The sequence below is a fragment of the Rattus rattus genome, chromosome 4 (assembly GCF_011064425.1).
Source record: "Rattus rattus isolate New Zealand chromosome 4, Rrattus_CSIRO_v1, whole genome shotgun sequence".
In the NCBI taxonomy this organism is placed as follows: Eukaryota; Metazoa; Chordata; class Mammalia; order Rodentia; family Muridae; genus Rattus; species Rattus rattus.
The window spans coordinates 172,176,591-172,199,078 of NC_046157.1; positions in this window are offsets into that span (position 1 = coordinate 172,176,591).

Genomic DNA, 22,488 nt, shown 5'->3' on the forward strand with positions numbered 1-22,488 from the left:
TAGTTTAGTGTGGCAAAATCCCAAGACTGGAGAGTAATTTCATTTAGGAAGCATTGAAAATAAATTTCAATTATTTTCAATTATTTTTCTGATAGAATTTGTATTTTAATATGTGTCACTTAGACATAAGATCTCTAACCTGGGGGAAACTATAAAATTATTTCAAGATTAAATGTATTCTTCATTTTATAAACATATGAATTCCTTTCTATTGTGGTATGCTGTAGATAAAAGGACCACAGAAAAGGGAATGAAGCAGTAATAGACATGAGATGTCTTAAGCTGGGGATAAGATCAATTTATGAGGTAATAAATATATTTCTTAATGGTGTGTCCTAAGATATAAATTAAAGAACTCACCAGTTGTCAGAAAAGATAAGGACATTAATTATATAAAAATATATTGCCCATTATTATATATTATTTTATTATATAATATATATTATACATATATACTATTATATATTATCTATACAATATATAAAATATATTTTGTGTTTTAAAAAATGCATTACTCAGTTCTAAAACAATTAACTATTTAGTCTTCAGAACACATCTGTGTGTAAGGTGATATGTTCTTTGTACAAATGAAGAATTTGTCTAGGAGGAGATGTAGCTTATATAGTTCTTTCAGCTATGAGAATGTGGAAAGTCAAACATTACTCAGGTCACTCCTACCCATTTACTCTGCTGATGACAGCTACGCACAGTACAACCCATCTTCCCATGTAAACTAAAGACATTTTTAATAAAAAGCTAAGAGGCATATGGCAGCTTTTACATCCTTTTCTCTTGCTTTTTCAGTTTAGATAAATGTAATCAGCCAAAATAGCAAAGAGCTAGTCCCTGTAGACCATCTACAATTAACATTATGGTCATTCATTCATATCTTCATCCTTCCTGTAATGAGTGTTTAAGGTATGACAGTTGTGGGGGTGCGGTGGTTCTCTAAAGCTCCTCAAATTGCTCGTAGGTAGTAGATTTTTACAGATTTCTAACTTCTTGATCAAGTTGTACAAATCACTAGAAGCTTAAAATTGCTTGCAGGAGAGGTGTTTATATCACAAAAGTCAACAACTGTTATGCTTCAGGATTTTTGCTGTTGCTGTCAATGTGATACAAATGGAAGTATTCCAAGTAAATGAATAGCAGGTGCCTTTGGTTTGACAAAAAAATAAATAAATAAAGTTAGGCATGTAGAAGAAAAAGGACGAACAAATTAGTAGATTCCTGCATAGAAAATGAACAGAAGAACTGAAAGAAAAATGGCCAGCTTCTCAGATTTGCATAAGCCATTCTCTACTTTCAAAATATAAGATAACAAATCTATATTCTTATATAAGACATTTATATTACCTACTCAAGGCTCGGGAAATACTACAGAAGATGGCATGGAAACCATCTTCCAAATGCAACATGAGCATTGGCTAAGATGAACTCATAGCAGCTATACTCAATGACATTTGACACAGTCAGGCCTGCCTACACGACATCCTAAATAGTAGGGACCTGAAATCTTCTTTCTTATACTTTGGGATCTCACACCAGTTATTGTAGAGTTGTGAGTTCTTGGGCATGTCACTGTTACTTGTATACCACATTGTTTGGGTATGTTTCTTTGCTTTATTTGTATGTCTAGAAGAAGCACACGTGCATAGATGTTTTATTATTATTTTTTAGTTAGTTTTTATTTTAACTTTTCTACGTCCCATTCTTTTTTTCTTTCATTTTGCTTCAAGTCTTGATTTTGTGGGGTTTTGTTCCTTGGTTTTATTTTTGTTTGTTTGTTTTTGCTGTTGCCTTTGGGTTTTTTGTTTGTTTCTTTTTGATATGGGATTATAATTATCATTTCTATTTCTGTACAGAAGCCATCAGTGGTATCAGAAATGATAATTTTGACAAGCATGGCTTTAACATGCTATGAAAAAGCATTTGTACCCTTAGAGAGGTATTGAAACAGTAAAACTAGGTTACTCTTTGAATTATGTAATTTAAATAATTTTTAAAGTGAACAATTAATCATGAAATGAAAATAAGTGAGAACAGGAAAGAGGAAAAGGGTAAATAGGAATGAGAGAGTAAGTATGAGTAGGAAAAGAACTTCAAAAAACTGAAAGAAAAAAAAGCAATTAAACATTTAAATTTCATGAGTGAAAACTAAGAAAAATGGAAAACATTTTAATAGAACATTTCATAATTTAAGTCAATATTTCCTTCTTATTGCCATGAATGAGATTTCCAGTTCCTCCTAAGCTGGCTGTTGTAGATGGCACTGCGGGTGGGAAGAAGGCTGCTCTTGTCTCTATGTAAGTCATGGTGAGGTAGACCAGATGTTTCCATGGTAGAGTAGATTCCTGTACAAGAACTACTGTAGAAATTTTGCAATCCTATGTATAAGGTCCCTGAATTGTGCACACACAAATTTTCAACTTATAGTTTTCAATTTCTTGAATTTTTGGTATCTGGGTTTATTACTTATTATGCTTCTATTTCTATTTAAGATCTTTTATAGACATTATAAACTAAATGTATCATTTATTAATTTTTACCAAGGAAAGATGAAGGAAGATATGTGCGATATCTAGCTGAAAAAAAGGGGGGGAAGGAAAAAAAAGAAAATAAAAGGATCCTGGGAAATTTCACAGGTTGACCTCCTCAAGTTGCTGGGATGTGTCTTAATTACTGAAGGAGAATAAAAACATGGCCCTTGTGTTACATGGATCCCTGAGTCATTGCATGGAACACCTGTCCCTCGCAATCTATCTGAGATACTCAGATATATACCATGAATGACAAACATCATATACTCCAATGAAAGCTTTGCCTACTTTTATTGCAACAGCCTGTTCTATTTAAGAGGATATGTGCCATTCATATTAAGTCACTTCTTCTGAGGAGTATAATTAGTCCTGGTGTTCTCCATGCCACTAAGCTCATCATTACAACACACACTGATGAACTTCATATTACAGTTTCCTCCAAAATTCAACCCTCACTCAATGCCCCTCTACTCAGATTCCACTGCTACTACCAGGTCCAAGACAGGATTTGTTTCCACTATGTTGTTGATGTAGCTTCATCCCTGCTCACTATGCTTTAGTGTATGACAGCCAAACCTCCTCAGTTTACCATGATTAAATTCTATATGCAACTTTGCCTTACCTCTCAAACTTTCAAGTGTTTAATGCCAAAGACTAATGACATAGCATCAAGGTCCTCCAATGAATTGGCCATATAAATATTCCAGTTTAACTTCCTTTGTCAGACACTGACTTACCTATAGTCCTGGCATAACCAGTGGATCGATAACTTTATGACAATCCCTCTGGCTACTCCACCTACCAAGAATTGGTGTCACTCATGCTCAGTTTAACAAGTCAGCTATTTCCCAGGAGATAGAACACAAACTTCTTCCTTAAGACCTTAGACTGTGATATGTTCTCTTGGTATCTCATGTAATTGTCACTTGTGATTCTGCTGTTAGTCTATTATCTATTACAATGAATTTTTGTCTCATTTACAAATGAGGTACAGAAGACCCAATACAAAGCTCTGTTCTGTTTTTTTTTTTTTTCCAAAGTTCTCTCCTGCCACTATAGGATCTCTGGTGCTTTCTTCAGAATCTCTCCTGAATCAGAGTCAGTGTTCTTACTGCCTTGATTCTCCAACCAGCCTCTATCAACCCTTTATTTGCCCATACTTTGCTGTCCTAGCTCATCCATAGTAACAGCCTTTCTGATTCTGTTTTTGTGTCATGGTCGTCATGACATAGAAGTCTTACCAAAGACCAGCCTTTAGAATGAGCTCTAGTTTCTTTATGTCTCTTTTCAATTTTATAGATAAACTCTTTCCTACATGAATTCTGCTAAAAGCGAGAATCATACTGTAGAACAAGTAATGATTTGTTCTCCATTGTGTCCTTTCGATCTTCCTGCTCTCACTCCCGCCCATTGAATTAAAATTTTCAGGTCTAACAGAAGTATAAATTTAACCTAAAAGACCAGAGCTTTATCAGGGGTTGGGGATTTAGCTCAGTGGTAGAGCACTTGCCTAGAAAGCACAAGGCCCTGGGCTCAGTCCTCAGTTCCCGGGGGGAAAAACAAAACAACCAAGACCATAGTTTTATCAACTGTTTCTCAAAATTATTCACTCCTTGTAAGAGAAACGATGATTATAATTCTCAATGAGATTATATCCCTCTATGAGAGAATGTCAACAGGACTCAATCACGAGCAGACCTTGTGTTCATGGTCAGAAAACAATGTTCTTAACACTTCCTTCTTCCAGCTTTTTCCATCCCCTTTTCAAAGACTGTTCCCTGAATCTTGGAGTGAATAATCTACATGTCTAGAATTGAGCATTTTACAGTCATTCTCAGCACTTTGACTATAAGTTTACACCATAATTTCTATCCACTCCAGAAAGAAACTTCTCTCGCCAAATTGTCAGACTAATTATGAGGGTCAGGATTTTTATTTAATATCCTTACATAGCTTCTAAGAGTAGCTCTGGCCTCCTAAATAATGAGCCTTCATTCAAACATTTGTAAAAATAGTTTTCTTCTTTTAAAAATATGTGTAGTTTTAAAATAAATGTATACTTTATATTGATCATATTTCCCCTCATACTCTACTAATTTCCAATTTCTGCCCCTCCCACTCTCATTGATCTCCTTTATCTCTTAAAGATGAAATGCCCACCCTTAAGTCAATATTCTCTTTATAATCTTAGATGTTGTATAAAAGAGGTATATATCCATGTGTATTGGGTTCCTTGGATGAGCAGTACACATGAAATTCTCACTAAAGCCTAAAATTACTATCAATTATTAATAAATAATCTGTGGTATATGGTCATTAGGTAAATGCAAAAGCTGAGATTCTCCCTCAGCTAAGTTTCATGACCTTGGCAAAATTCCTAAAAGTCTTATATGAGATATAGGACTTATATGAGATATAGAAAAATTATATAAATGATCCAGAAAACATAGTCATTTTCATCAAAAAAATCTATGTCAAATATTCAGTGGTGATATATATAATTCAAAGATTTAACTAGAAAAATGACACTTTCTAAAAGTAAAAGTTTTTTCACCTTGGAAAACCTATGGATAAAAATTGTAAACAATCATCTTGACAGCTGTTAATGTTCTCTTTATGTAACGCAAATCGAAACACAGATTGTTAAAACTTTAGTCAGTATACCAAGGAAAAGTTAAAATTAAACTATTCTCTTTCTAGTTTATCAGACTACATTCAAGCATTTAAGTGTTCTTGTGCCATAAAGAGCTGTACTTTGTTTACAATTAATTCACTGAGCCTTCTCTTTGGTGGAAGGGATCAGAGCAATTGCCTTTGTTATTCAAACATTTGCATAAGTGCTCCACACTGTTTTACTGTGAAAGGACACTTAAAAGAAAGGGCAATCTCCACTCCTGTTGCTCCCCACACCATTATTCCCATTTCTCAGGCTACTTGAACAAAGTTGTTCAGATGAGCAGATAAGAGCCAGTGAAAATATAAAGGTAAGTCTCAAGTGGTGATAATTTACAGTTTAATTGTCTAGAGTATGAGGTGAACAGTTAGGGCTGGGGAGAAGTTTCCTTGACTAAGCATGATTAACTTGCTTTAAAAAAATGATACAGCTAATCTGATCATTTGTTCATTCCTATAACTATTTACTCAAAAGGTAAAAACAAAACAAAATGTTTAAAACTAAGCTATCCATTACATACAGAACACTAACCAGATCGTCTTTTGAAGCTACAGAGATGATAGGTAGAAACAAATATGGCTTCTAGTGTACAGGCTACAGAAAGATATCTTTGGTAAACTAATAATGAATAAAAAGATAGCATCTTTGGCAAGTACATGAATTAGAGGACTCCAGTTATAGGAAATGTGAAGTTGAATGGCTGCTAAGACCATTCGGTCTTAAATGTTAAAGACCAGTGTAAAGATCTAGGTGTAAAATACTGTTACAATTGGTAGGATAAACACAAATGAACACACAGCCATCGCAAATTTCACTCAGTCGATTAAAATATAATAGAGTGAAAAAACATAATAAGGAGACAAAAATAGAGGGAAGATGTTTTGGGAGAGATGGTTCTGGGGAAAACTGAACTGAGGGGCTAGGGAGATTAAGACACATTCTACTACATCATGAAAGTTTCAAATAAATAAAACATTATCATAAAATGTAAATAGTTTTATATGACTGAGTAAAATAACTAATAAGCAGTTCACAAAAAGTAACATTAACCCAAAAAATACAAAAATGTTAAATTTCATTAGTGTTTAGGGAAATGCACATACAGAGCATATGTTGACGAAGCAATTCTAGGGATGAAAATAGAGAAATTGGATCTCCCAAAATGAGGGAGTGTGAATTGTTAAAACTATACTAGAGTGCTTTGAAAACATTGTTTTGTAAAATAATAATAAATATTTCTTCTACATATCAACATATATAAAATATTAGAATGTTTAATGAGACCTTCTTATAATAAAACAATATATGTGTGTATTTAAGTTATGGTTTAATTATGCAATATTATATAATTATAAAAGTAGTAAATCAGCTTAGCATGAGCAAATGCATGGTTTATTATTAAAGTAGTAGAAATTAAACCATATGTATCCATTTATATAATTTAAAATATATAAAATGATACAAAGCCATAGAGATACATAATGTATAAATTATTACTATTCAAATGATAATTAATAAATTTCATTCATTTTTATATGAATCTCTTTCTGGCCAAAGTCTATTAGACATTTAAAGTTCTAGAAGTAAATAGATTCAGATAATAGTCTATTTTTTTCTCCATATACTTAACCAGCTCTCATTTTCCAAATTCAGTTAGAGATTACAACTACATTGCAAAGGGTGGTTTGGAGTAAGATTACAGAAAGGAAAGGGCCAAGTCACAGTAGTGTTGATTTGGAGTTAGGAAGAAAGACAGAGAAATAATAGCTGAGAGAATGGAAATGTTTCTATAGTTCATTCATTGTTTTAAAAACCCCTGAAGCAAATTTAACAAAACATTTAATTTGATAACAATGTATAAATCATATTTGCTGTGATACTCTATATGCTTCTATTGAAACTGAAACATTTCAGATAAGAACATTCCAAAAGGAGCGGGACTTATGAATGAAAGTTACCATAAACAAGGAGAGGAATGGAACATGTCATAAACAAGAACTTTCATCAGCCATATATGTTAAGGGGGAGAGACATAGCATGAACATCTGTGACTGGACCTTGCCAGATTGACAAGAAATGTAAGGTTGCAGATCTATTCTAAGACCAAGTGAAGACAGTAGACAACTTCAGACATGTGACTGTGGGCAGTCCTTGAGTTGACTTCTTTAAAAGTAGTTAATGTAATGCAAATTAAATTATTTTTAAAAGGTGTTGATAAAAGTAAGAAATTGGAAGAATGCAATGGGTATGAGTGATCATCTAGAAGACACTGTGGTAGCCGCAGTAATAAAGTAAATAAATAAACTTACCACACAACTGAATAAGATAGACTCAACATTAATATGATTATATATTTATTATAACATCAGAGTGCTGCCTTAAAATAAATGAGACTATCTACAAATTTGATGTCTTGCGTGTCTAAATTGGAAATTAACACCAGAAATATCCACTGGAAAAAGTTTTCTATTCCCTAATCACCAGAGGACTGTGTTCAATACAAAGCACTGACCCCACAACCAGGAGCTAAGTCAGTGTCACCAGCTGATAGTCACCACAAAGTTGTATCTATATTTCATGGACTCCAAAGTAAGTATGTGCCTGATTTTTATGGATATTAGATACTATCACTCAGGTCTCAAGTCAAATACCATCTCCTCTAACCAGATCTTCCTAAATCATTACTCTATGAAATTATCACATATTTTATTCATTTTGAATATCTTCCCCCCAGAAATTCTAACATCCATGTGGTCAGGAACACAGTCAAAAACATTGCAGCCCTTAGAGAATAAATCCTTAACAGCTACTCAATATAAGAGTAAATAATTTCATATGGATATTCAAAGAGAAGTAAGTTGATAGTTTTTACTTCTCTAGGTCCCCAATATTTGAGGAAGAAAATAAAAACAGAGAAAAATAAAACTAATAGCTTCTTTCAATATATTTATGGATTCTTCTTGCAAAGAAGCCTACAATCATTTTCAGAGATGTCTAACCTATTGTGTATTAAATATCAATGTGTATTTGGCATTCAGTATGGGAATTCCGTATTTGTGCAATTCATCTCATAGGTTCCAGTGTCATTCCTTGCAATTAATAAATATTTACTACTACCATTGTCTGCTTCGAATGCTGAGAGGCATATTTAAGGCTCCTCAGGAGACATAAATATTTCATGTTACATATTCTACTGACAAGTACAAAATATGACAACAAAATCCAATGGGTGGAGCACATTATGCATAATCAATCATGTCCTGAGACAAGTGTTACAAAGAAAATGGATGAGTTCAACATTGATAGGTCAAATATAATTGTCACTATGCACTTATGTATCTGAAAACAGTTAAATGAATGGAATGGTCAGATGTAATCCATGTTTTCAATAAAGCAAACAATGTACATGAAGATAAAATGTTAATGTATTGTGTAGATAAGTATATCTTATGGTCATTTCAATAAAAATAGGTCTGAATAATTATAAGACTGCACTCATCAATTTCCCACTGCTGAATTAAAGACAAGGTTAACAGAATTCTTGATATATTTTTCAGAAGTGATCAAAATGCTATAAGGAATAATTCCCAAAATCTCAATGATTGAAGACAAGAGGAGTCCGTTCTCCATCCATGTTAAGTTAATATGTGTGGTACCTACTTCTAGGACATCTATAATCTATATTGTAGTGACCCTGGGTTGCAGGATATTTCAACCTTGTAGTCCTAACATCATATATTTATTATTATATTTATATTATCAGTATAAACTATTCTAGACTATTACAAGCAGAGATAACAGTAACGTAACAACTAGTAGGAGGATAGATTCATTAGGGTAACACATGTGACTTAAGCACATATCTTTTGGCTAGAGCTCATTAAACAGGCTCAAATACCTGCAAGGCGTTGACATAGATAGAGAATCACACTTGATTTTTTTTTGCCCTCCTCCCCCAATCTCTTCATAATTCCTGTGATAACACATTACAAATCCATCACAGATTAAGACAAATAGATTCTCCATTTAAAAAATACATTTCGTATAATCAAGGCAAATTATCATTCAAGAGTTTATAGAATACAGATGGTAAGGAACAGTTTTAACATCTAATTTGATATATGAGTAAAATTTAGTTGGCAGATGTGGAATTGCTCTCAAAAAAAAAAAAAAAAAAAAAAAAAAAAGAAAAGAAAAAAAAAAAAAGAAATATTGGTTATCCTCAAATTGGTATACAAATAAGGCTTTTATTTTATTTTGTGGCACAACTGAATCAATCTCTTACATATATAGCCAACATATGACACACACACACACACAGTAACTAATGGTTACTAATTGAAACTAAGAGTAATTAGTAGTAAGAGGTAGAAAGACAAAAAGACAAAATGAAAGTCCTTTAGTTTGAAGTAGTGCTTCAACTCTTGTATCACTACATAATATCTAGTGAACACTTAGGTCTGTTTTGAACAACCATATTTCTCTATTTCACAGCTGGGGAGATAGCTTATTCAGAACTATATTCCTGTAATCTTAACATTAGAAGGCCAGAGACGGGAGGACTCCTGGAGCACTTTTACCCATTAAGTCTGCTGAATTGGTGACCTCCAGTAAGATGTCTGTGATGGTTTGGCCCAGGGAGTGGCACTGTTAGGATTTGTGTCCTTGTTGTAGTAGGTGTGTCACTGTTGGCATTGGTTTAAGATCCTCACCCTAGCTGCCTGGAAGTCAGTATTCGGCTAGCACCCTTCAGATGAAGAAGTAGAACTCTCAGCTACTCCTACACCATGCCTGTCTGGACACTACCATGTTTTCACCTTGATGATGATAATATACTGAATCTCTGAACCTCTAAGCCAGCAGCCATTAAATGGTGTCCTTAGAGGTGTTTTCTTGGACATGGTGTCTGTTCACAGCAATAGAACCCTGACTAAGCAGAAGTTGGTTCTAGGGACTAGGGTATTGCTGTGATAGGACTGACCATGCTTTTGTTAGGAAGAATGTAGATTTTGGGACTATAGATTTGGAAAGCAGTGGAATGCTTTAAATGGGGCTCAATGGGCTACCCTAGTAGAAATATGGAGGTTGGTTACTGAGAGTTATTTGAATTGTGAAGACCTGGCTCAAGAGGTTTCATAGGAGAAAGTTTTTAATATATGGCCTAGAGACTGTTTTGTGGTATTTTGGTGAAGAATGTGGTTACTTTATCACTTTGTATGAAGAATCTGCCTGAGGCTAAGTTGAAGAGACTCAGATTATTTGTGGTGGTACACACCTTTAATCCCAAGAGACTAAGCCAAGCAGATCTTTGAACTCAATGCCAGACTGGGACATAGCAAGTTCTAGGTGAAGAAAAGCTTAAATCCAGGCATGGTGGTGCACCCAGGAGACAGGTATACAGATCTCTAAGCTCAAGGTCAATCTATAGAGCAAGATCCAGGAGAGCCAAATTTAGGCAGGAAAAGAGTTGAAAAACAGAAAGCTATCTATATTGGGTTAGAACAAGGGGGCCATGTTCTATCTCCTGCAAGCAGCAGAACTCATCAGCTTCTGCCATGTGGCTTTGGCTTTAGGGTGAAAAATAGAAGGGACTATTAGACAATTGATGCTGGTCAGCTGAGATAAGAAATTAGCTGTGATTAAGAAGAGACTAGCATCACTGAGGTGAAATCTTCTGGGAAGTGTTTTCTGAGAGCACAAAGAAGCCATGTTCCAGAGAAAGCCAAGGTTGTACCTCATGCTGCAGCTGTACTTGGTAATGAGTAAGCGTCACCCAGGTGGTACTGGTTTTAAAGACATGAAGGGGTCATGAAGAGCAGCTGAGGCTTGGCACTGTCAGAGGCCATGGAAGGCCATTGGTGAAGGTGCAGCCTCAGTTGTAGTTGACAGCCCAGGACTGAAGGGGTTGTACAAAGGATTTGAGGCTTGGCACCATGAAGAGAGCCTATTAGAAGCTATTGGTGAAGCCTGGTTGCAGCAGAAGATACCAGTGTATTGGAGATGCCAGTACCATGGGATGATCACCAAGAACAGCAGCAACAGTGAAATGGATCAACCTGAGCTTACAGTGCTACAGAGGACAGAGTTGGAGAAGTGACCCCAGCCCTTAGGAGGAGCCCAGAAGATCATAGGTGGATCCCAGACATTGAAACAAGAAGCTATAACATTAAAGTTGTCTTGGAGAGCTCAAGGTTTTTGAGATGTCAGAGCTATAGGATATCTGCTGAGGAATGCTGCTAACAGGGAGTGGAACCAGACCAGGAAAAGTTTTTTGCAGTCAACAAAGATGAAAAAAAGATTGAGAGATCTGAAGACTGAAGGCCACTTTGACATCAGACATGGAGCTTCAGTATTTGGGGTTTGCACACATGGTTTCCTGCCTTGATTTGGGGATTACAGTTAAGTGATTAGAAGGATCTAGGAAGAGACTTTGAGCTTTGGACTTTTAACATTATTGAGAAGGCTGTAGACTATGGGGACTTTGGAAGTTGGATTAAATGTACTTTTTATCCTATAGGGAGTGGAAGGTGATAGTTTGTATATACTTGACCTAGGGTTTGACACTGTTAGGGGGTGTGGCCTTGTTGGAGTAGGTGTGTCACTGTGGCATGGGCTACACCCTACTCTTAGCTGCCTGGAAGTCAATATTCTGCTAGCAGCCTTCAGATGAAGATGTAGAAATCTCAGCTCCTCATACACAGGCCTGTCTGGATGCTGTCATGCTCCTACCTTGTTGATAATGGTCTGAATCTCTGAACCTGTAAGCCAGCCCCAGTTAACTGTTGTCCTTATAAGAGTTGCCTTGGTCATGGTGTCTGTTCACAGCAGTAGAACTCTAACTAAGACGAATTCCTATACCAGAAACTAAAGTAGCAGGCAATGGGAACACTCAGCAGGTAAAGTAGCCAAACCTGACAACCTGAATGTGTTCCCTAGGATATACATGCGTACGTGGTATAAGAAGAGAATGAGAACCAGGTCTACCATATTATCCTCCAATCTCCAAGATCACTGTAGCATGCACACACACATAGGCATGCATACATACACCCACTTGCATGCACTGGATAAAAAATGAACAAATACACACATTTAGCATAAAATAAGGTTGAGAGCAAAATAGGAAGGCATCTGGCAGCAACCATTGTCCACATACATAAATAAACACTAACATACATATAATACACAGACAAAAGTATTCTTCCTCTGAATGTTGCACAGTTCATATACTTTCAGAGAATGTAGAAAATTATTGATTTTCTTTGACAGAAATGATAATGTTTGGTAGTATTTGATAAAACTCTCAAACAGAAAATACAAATTATATAAATATAAATCAGAATCTTGTCAAGTATTTAAAATTTACATTTGATCTGAAATTTTGATATTAGCAACTCTAAAATATGTGTCATATTTATTTTTTCACTTTGGAACTAAGCATTATTGGAGCAAAGTAAATGTTATTAATTACTTAACTCTCCATTTGCAATATGTTGTAAGAGTTACAATATTTTCCATTGCATATTTCAAGTAATTGAATCTTTCATTATTATATTAACATTGATGTTATTAATTATAACTTATTCCATTTTCCAAGGTTTTCAACAATTGTTTTCTACTGCATTTCCCGAAGATGCATGAAACTAAAAGTATTAAGAATCTGTGAGTTTGATGACTGACATTACTTAGAACAAAGCACATACAGCCATTTTAAAATCTTCATTATTAGTAAAATGTGACAAAATACAAAGCTGGAGAGATGGCCCAGCAGTTAATGAGTGTTTACTCCTTTGCAGACAACTGGAGTTTAGTTCCCTGTAACATGTCAGGCAGTTCACAACCTCCTGCAAAGCTAGTTCACTTGGAAAGTGGTAGTCTCTTCTGGCTTCTACCTCTCTCTGCATGCATGTGTGCATATAAGCAAAGGATTCATAGTATATACAAAGAAAAGCAAAATATTAATGATATAAAATTTATCTGATAATGCATGTATTACGAATCTACACAGTACATAATTTTAATCTGTAGCAAATGCTATTTATGACTTACTTATCACAAAATAATTGACAGGCACAAAATATTCAAGATATACAACCATGTTTATTAACACCATAATGGATAGTGTGGGAGGTCAAGAAGTCAATAGTGCAAATATAAATAAACTTTAAGTAGAACTAGGAAATCATTCTTCACTCTTTAGGGAACTCATTCATGATATCCTGGTTTGTTTTCTGTTCCTGTAATAAAATATTATGACCAAAACAAACTGGGGAGGACAGGGATTATTTGGCTTGAAGGTTCAGTCCATCAAAAGTCAGATCAGGAAGCTCAGGCAACAGCTTGCAGGAGAATCCATAGAGGAGCGCTGATCACCAGATTGTTCCCAAGCTTACACTCTGCCTTCTGACATAGCCCAGGTTACCTGTCTAGAGATAGTAAAGCCCATAGTGGACTGATTGTGACTTCAGTTACCAGACAAGAAAATGTCTCAGTGGAAATGTCCACAGGCTAATCTGACAGAGGCAATTGTTCGTCTAATATTCCCTCTTCCAAGTGCATCAAGTTTCAACCAATATTACTAGTCACAGGTAATAAAATGAAGATGATATAACTATTATGAAGTATTTTTAATATTTCTTTTAAAAGGCATATAATTTTTAAACTTTAGGTGTGTGAGTAAATAGACTCGAATAGGAAAATTAGGATTCCAATTAAAAATGTCAAGAATTACAAAATTCATCCAGGTAACACTCTCTCTCTCTCTCTCTCTCTCTCTCTCTCTCTCTCTCTCTCTCTCTCTCTCTCACACACACACACACACACACACACACACACACACACTTTTCTTAGTTCAAGAATTTAGGAGCCACAGGCAAGTGGATCTCTACAAGTTTGAGGCCAGTCTGGTCTCAGCGTTTCAGAAAAACCAGGGCTGTGTTAGGGGTCTGAAAGTGTGAGGAAGAGAAATGATAAGGAATGGAAGGAGGAATAACCCACAAAAGTAACCCAAAGTACAGCAACAGTGTAGAACGGCCCTGTCACAAAAATTAGAAGAATTTTAAAAGTTAAAAAATTAAAAATAAAGAAATTGTTCATGCCATGTTACTTATAAATCAATACAAATACTTTAAAAATTGAATATTTCTACTCAGTCTAATTGTGTGTGTAAAGTAAATCTTATATTCTTCATGCTTAAAAAGATTTCATAGGTAAATATGGCATTGAGGAAAAATTTTATAATAAAACATTAGATATAAAATTACAAAATATAACTAATTTAATTCAGTAAAATTATTAAAAGTATCTAACTGTAGCCAAATAGTGTTTTTACATAATGCAGAAACATTTTGTGTAGATCACAACAAAGTGAAACTCAAAGTCATTTAATCATCTCACACTGTTAGATGAAGCAAACATTGTACTAACAAGACATTTTGCATAAGCATCTCTTTAAAATGATGAATTTTATCTGTCTCATATAAAGATCAGCAACTATTAGCTGTACAAATATGTAAAAGTAACATATATATTGAAAAAACAAGATCAGAACAAGGATTGTCATATCAATACTTAACTTGATTGTATCCCATGCAATAAGACAAGAAACCAAAATAAATAATACATATCAAAATTATCTTCCCATTTAAGACTGATGAAAAATCGACAAATTAAGTAAATTAAAAATTAGATATTAAAAGTTTTTTATTCATTGATGAATAATAGAAACATTAACATAACATTGACATAACGTAAAATGCCACTAATAATTCACGAGTATAATAAAGATTGCTTAAACAGAGAAGTATGAAATACTAACATATATAAGCTGGATTTGATTACATAAAGACATAAAATATGCAGGGTGGGAATTATGCATGCTATGACTATGGTAATTATCTCCAGTTTAACGCAAGTCCAATTAAAGTCCTCATTAAATCAGTTCAAACTTGTAAAATTGTATTTTAAGCAGAAGAATTTTGCAAAAGAAAAGTCATAAAGAAAAATAAGGATCAAATTAGAATCCTATTAATTCACACATACCTCTCATTAAAAGAATATAGTCAGACCTTTCCATTAAAATGGACCTGACAGCCAGACCAAAAGAATTAGTATTTTCTCTCAATTCCTGTGTTTTTTTGGCAAAGTGATTTACTTCTGAGAAGGTTAGTTGCTTAGAGAAGCATCACAAACAGTGTATGAATAGGAGAGAAAGCTGCCGTTTCATTAATTCCTGCAGAGATCTTTAGGAATCTGCCCATAGCAATGATTAGCTGAACTTACATTTTCAAAATATTTTGTTATTCTATCAAGCAAAGAAAGATACCTTCTATTTTCTGAAAAATAAGAGTCTTCTAAAGGACAACTGCTTAATGTTTTGTTTAATGATTTTATTACGAAGTTACTATAAGGTTTGTGAAGTCATAACTGTGAAGTTATAGATGAAGTTTAATATGGTTTTAATTTTTGTCTCTCATTTGAAATAGACTTACCACAAATGTAATGAAAAGTTAACATTTAAGGCATTTCATAAAGTCTTTGTGTCTATTCGCAATTAGCACAGATGAAGGCAAGGTTGATGAAATCCAAGTGGAAGGACCTAGGATGCATGGATATTAATTCATCTGTAATTAATACGTGTTAATCTTCACTCTCTAGAATGTGTTCTGCACCACTGTAATCAAAGAGAAGGACCCAGGCTGCATGGATATTAAGTAACCTTCGCTCTGTAGAATGCATTGCACTACCATAATCATAGAGCTTCCCTCCTCATTCCAAGAATTTCATACATATGCTTTCTAATGGATGTTTATATGATTTTCTCAAAATGTGTGTGTAATTTGAGAGCATTAAAGTGAACCCACAGGTGTGGTATATGTGGTTAGCACTCCCAAACTCTTCTTATAAATGACAGAACTGAAGAAGGACAGCTACTCAGTTCACACTGACTGTTCTTGAGAATCAAGAGAAACTAAGAATCTTTTGAGTGTGCTTCTGCTCTTTGAACTAACATTATTTCTAGTTTTCTGGCCTTACCGACGGGCACTCTGCTATTTGTTTATATAGATTATATCAGTTGTTATCTTCCTCATTTTAATACCAATAATTTCCTTCTTAATCTGCTGCAGTGCTCTTGGGTGCAAATCCCATTTTGTTGGACAACAATTAGACTTTTTATTTTTCTTTTGTTACAAATATTTGGTGCTTCCTTGTCTCGTTGTCATATATTATATATTTTAGAAACAGGATGCGTTTGAGATTCTACTTCAAATTAGGTATTTATTCATGTTTAGTATACTTAATAATACCCCTTTGTGTTGTATTCTGTTTCTTCCAATGTATTTTATATTATTTCATATTTTATTTTATTTAGCCTATTTCCTCTTTATTTTCATGTATTTCTGTTTCTCAGAACAGATGGAATACTTTGAATATTTTATTCTATATTTATCATCACACTTTTTAGTTTATAATATTTATTAGTTTTGTCTTTGTTGATTTGAATACCTACATATAATTCATTCTTTTACTCTCAGCCCTCCAATCACCTTTCCTATTTCCCTATAACACTTTTCTGATATTTATTTATCTATTTATTTATTATTTATTTACTTAATGTCCCATTGATGCCCCCTCCCCATCTTCCCCTCACACAATCCCTCCCACGACCACCATGTAATTTTTAATAGTTACAAATTTTCCATTTAGATGTAAACTATAGCATTTGGTATAAAACCAAGTTCTGACGCGTTCTTTCTTTCCTTTTATTGAAAACATTTTTCATACAATATACTGATTACAATTACCCTTCGCCCTGCTCCTCCCAGTTCTTTTCCACATCCTTTTTACCCAGGACATCCCATTTGTGTCTCTCCTTAGGGGCAAAAGCATGTAAGCAAGAGATAGTAACAGAATAAAGAGAGACAAATAAAAACCCAAGCAAACCAGAATATGAAAAACAAACAGACAAAACAAACAAACAAACAAACAATAAAAAGAGCCAACAAAAGCACACGAAACTTATACAGAGATAGACACACCTACTCACACACATATGAGACCATGAATATCTAAAACAGGAAGCCTTAATGAAAAGAAGGGAAGGAGGGAGGGAGGGAGGAAGCAAGGAAGCAAAGAAGCAATGGAAGAAGAGAGGGGGGGAGGGAAGGAGAAAGAAAAATGGAGGAAGGTAAGAAGGAGGAATGAAATAGGGAGGAAGAAAGGGGAGGAGATAAAGAGAGAAGAGAGGTGCACTGACTTACCCATAGGAGACAGAGAACCTCCAGCCGTGCCTTAGAATTGGGTTTATGCTGGGCATCTATTGCTGGGCATGAGGTCTACCCCTATAAGTGGTATGTTTCCCCAGAGAGACTCCCATGAAGTAAAGTAATTTAATATGCAAGTGGCTATCAATTAGAAATACATTCTAGGTTAGGGATGGGGGCCTGTCCCCACTTACCTTTCAGCTCAAGAGGCCTTCATGGCCTGGGGTTCCTACGTTCTTTCTGCCTCCTCTTGTGAAGTGTGCTTTCTCCCAGAGGAGAAGACTGTGATGGAGACACCCCTTTTAGGACTGAGCACTCAAAGGCCTATCACATTCCACATCCGGACAGGATCTCTATATATTTTCTTTCTGCTGAAGGAGGAAGCTTCTCTGATAAGCAAGGACAGATCAATAAGTATAGCAAAATGTCATTGGGAGTTATCTGTTGTTATGGCACTTTATCTGATCAGTATTTGATGTTCCCCTGGATGCCTGACCCAGTCCGTCTCAAGCTTTCGGCCACCCAAATAGCATTGGATATGGGTTCCATCTCTCAGAGTGGCCCTGGACTCAATCCAGATGAGGCTGGTCACACCCACTAGTTTTGCGCCACTATTATATCAGTGTATCTTGCAGGTGGGTCAGTATTGTAGACCAAGGTGTATGTCACTGGGTTGGTTTGTGTTTCTCCTGTGGTCGCATGAAGAGCACCTTCCAGTATCATGACACTAATCCACAGAGGTGAAGCCTCCAGGTTAGGTACCCTCTCTATTTCTCCATGTCCAGTGAGTTGTGTAGGTGTTCAGGACCGTACTGATAATATGTACGGGGTCCCCCAATAGCCTTTAAAACCACTTGTGCTGTTTGAGGGTTCCCGTGGAAACCTTTTGGCCAAAACCTAGATTTAATGTAGTACATTTGCAGTACTGGAAGCTTCATCCAGTGACAAGGGGTGTGCAGTTGGGGCTCTGTTTCTTCCAACAGTTTTGGTTACATCATTTAGATTGCCGTTATGTGTTTGTTTACTTATTAAATTAATATATTTCCTTTTACTATATTAGGTTTCCCTCTAACTCGCCAAATGTTCCTTCATGTTACCTGTCTGTCCCTGGATTCCATCTCATCCCCCTCTTTCCTCCTTGCCCTATTTGATTTCCTTTTCCTGCCCTGCTTTTTTTTTTTTCTTTTTTTCAGAGCTAGGGACCGAACCCAGGGCCTTGCGCATGCTAGGCAAGTGCTCTACCACTGAGCCAAATCCCCAAACCCCTGCCCTGCTTTTATCTCTAACCGTAATGTTCCATTCCCCCTTCTTATGTAGATCTCTCCCTAGGCCCTCATTCTATTCCCAACTTCACTGGTAATGTCCTGCTTATTTATCAAGACTTATATGAGTAGCTAATAGGACTTAAGAGCTGACAATAGATACCATATTTGTCTTTCTCAGTCTGAGCTATGTCACTCAGGATTTTGTTCTAGCTTCATCCACTTACCTGAGAATTTCATGGTTTCATTTTAACGGCTTAGTAATATTTCATTGTGTAAGTATACCACATTTTCTTTAGCTATTCACTGTCGAAGGCATCTAAGTTGTTTGTAATTTCCGACTAATGTGGATAAAGCAACAAGGAATCTGGTTGAGCCAATGCCTCTGTAGTGCACTGAAGCTTCCTGTGGGTTTATTTCCAAGAGTGGAATACGTGCACTTCCAGGGAGACCAATGTCATCTTTCTGATGAAGTACCACACTGATTTTCATAGTGGCTTTAACACATGAAGGCCCACCAGCAATGAGCCCTCACATACGAACTGAAGTTTGTTTTTCTTTATCTTGACTACTCTGAATGGTATTACTAAAATCTCAAAGTAGTTTTGATTTTCATCTCTGATGAAAGGGGACCCAGTGCTATAACGCTCTTTGGTATCTCAACCATTAGCATTTCTGTTTTTGAAATTTTATTTATTTATTTACATTTCATGAAAATGTAACCCGTTTTTATATTGAGTTATTTGTGCTTTTCACAAGCATTTTAAAAATTCTTAGTATATTTTGGAAATTAATTCTCTATTGGACATGTCTTGAGAAAACCTTTGCTCATTGGGGATTTAGCTCAGTGGTAGAGCGCTTGCCTAGCAAGCGCAAGGCCCTGGGTTCAGTCCTCAGCTCCAGAAAAAAAAATAGAAAGAAAACCTTTGCTCATTCTGAAGTCTGCCACTTTACTCAAATGATGGTGCTCTTTGCCATACAGAAGCTTTTGCATTTCATAAGGTCCCATTTATTAGTGACTGCTCTTAATTCCTACAGACTGGTGCTCTGCTCAGTACATTTTCCTGTGCCAATGCATTCTAGACTATCCCCATTTTATCTTCCATCGGATTCACTGTATCTGGCCTTTCTTTGATCTACTTGAGGCTGAGTTTTATGCATGGTGATGAGTATGATAAGTATGACCTCAGCCTCCCCAGTGCTGGGGGTAATAGCATGTGCCACCATTCCTGGCTAATGTCTTAAACTTTTTATCATACAATTTACCTTGACAGAGACCAATGCCCGTCTTTCTGATGAACTGCCACCATAGTGGCAGTTTCTGTTGCAACTCTCCAGCTCACTGTTTGGCACCGTCAATTTCCTAAGCCAATATAGATTGTAACAGCCTTCTAAATTCTCATCCTTATACATGTATGGCTGTAAGGTTTCATTAGAAACCTTTATCTGCAACAGGTAGAAACCATTACAAAAATACACAAGTGGTCAAATGAAGAGGGCGCAGCTGCCCCTGGGCAGCCTGGCCCAATGGATACGTGTATAATAGCACTGAAAGATACGGGAACATCAAGGAAGAAGGAGGGAAAGTATTGTAATATGCAGAGGGCCAGAACATCTGCTTCAAGACAGTGTCTTTTATATATGACAGAATACTTGCATCCATAGTTTCTCAATAATGTGGTTACTTAAACAAGGACTGCACAATCATAATAGCAGTTGACATCCCATCGTGGATGGGTAACTCACAAGTCCCTTACAGACATAAATATACTGAGAAAGATTCAGGCTTCCACAAGGGCAATTCACCCATTGTTACTCAGTTCTAGGTGGCCAGGATTAACACATATGCATACAAAGCAATATCGAATGTACTCAGTAAGTTTTATTTACACTTCATATGTGTAAATGTATATGTTTATTTTACATACACCCTTATATATTTATACACATTGATGTTTATGTGATAATAGTTAAAGGTGAGGTCATGAATTTAGGAAGGAGTAGAATGATATGTGAAAAACTAGAGGGGTTATAGAAAAGACTTGAAATGATATAAATACAGTATTCATATATGAAATTCTCAAAAACATTAAACTAAAAAATTAATTTTTTAATTTAATTTAATTTAAAGGACCAGGTCCTTTAAAAACATAATGAAGTCCTTTGTTCATGAAAACTTAATGCACATGGAATTTCCTTATGATAACAGGAAGCTCTGAAGCTAGGAGACCAGTGAGGATGGGAGATGTGGGGATCCATCAGATTACCAGTTTCAGAGTTCTTAGCCTAAGTCCTCAACTAATTTTTCTTTTGCATGTTTGTGTATGTGTTTTCATCATTTTCAAAATAAAAATTTTTAATTTCAGATGCACATATCAGTTCTAAGAAAAATTTATTATCATTTTATTCATTTGTATTTAATGTCTAACTAAATAATAACAACTTTATGATTTCATTCAAATTTAGATTTCAGAACATTGCTATACTAATGTTTGATTAATCAACTTTATTAACTGTTATTATTTGGTTTTTATTTATTTATTGATATGCAAAGCATATTCAACATATATTTTCCTTTGTGTAGGTATTTCCCTTTTTAGAGGTTCCCTTTGTTCAAGTCCCTCCACGGTATCTCTCCCAATGTGCCTTCAGCACTGTCTAGTGGATATTGACAGTTCTCTAAACTTCTCAGTTTCTTCAAAGCACATTTAGAAATCTCCTCACAGGTCTCTAATCGGCAGCTCCCAAGAAGAATTGCTTTTCTCTGTCCTTCAAACATAGTTCCCATCACAGAACGTGAAAACGACAGTGCCCTGCATTGACTAGATTTATTGAACAGCATAGCTTCTGTGTGTGTGTGTGTGTGTGTATTAAATGTGTCTCTCTTAGTATGTTCTTTAAAACCCCATACAGCAAATTACATAACAGCAAAATCACTGAGCATTTACATGTTTGAGATAAAACTCCCAAATGTTTTGCTATATCTTTGTTATAAATCTCCTGCTTTTTTTAATTGTATAATTAAAGTATCAATAGACAGGAGTTAATGATGAAGGACAAGTGACGATTCCTGTGACACTAGCAGAGCTAGCATCCTTTCCGATGGATCTTCTAGAATCTTGTCTAGGTTCCCGTGTTCTAGGGCTGTCAATGTATACTGAATTGTGTCTTGGTGTGATTCTGTTTCTTGGTTCTTTTTCCTTCTTTATTTTTCTGATATTCAATAGTAGTTCTCTCTGAATACTTTCCAGCTCTGACAGATTTTTTTCTTCATTGTTTAATTAACACTGCCCCTGACTTCCATGTTTGTCTTTTACTATATCTCCCTTTGTATATAAGTACATGCACATTTTTCTTGATTTCCAGAATATTTAATGATCAGTTTGATGAATTTCAGAGTGAACTTAAGAAAAAGAATCAGGAACTCAGATTCTTAGTATTAATATGTTAGGAAGTCCTAAAAAAAACAAGCATAAAGTTATTATAAAACACAAGGCAATTGTACCAAAGCTAATCAAATAACCTTAAGGGTTATAGCTGATGGTATTCATGTGGGACTCCTAACAATACAAGCAGGGGAGGTATCTGACTCTGTGACCTGCCTTTGGACCCTTTTCTCCTTACTTTTCCCTTGTGTAGCCACAATAGGAGAAGGTGCACCTTGTCCTACTGCAGGTTGATATGCCAAGGCAGATTGATGTCCATAGGAGGCCTCCCTTTTTCTGAGCCTTTTCTAAGGAGAAAGGATC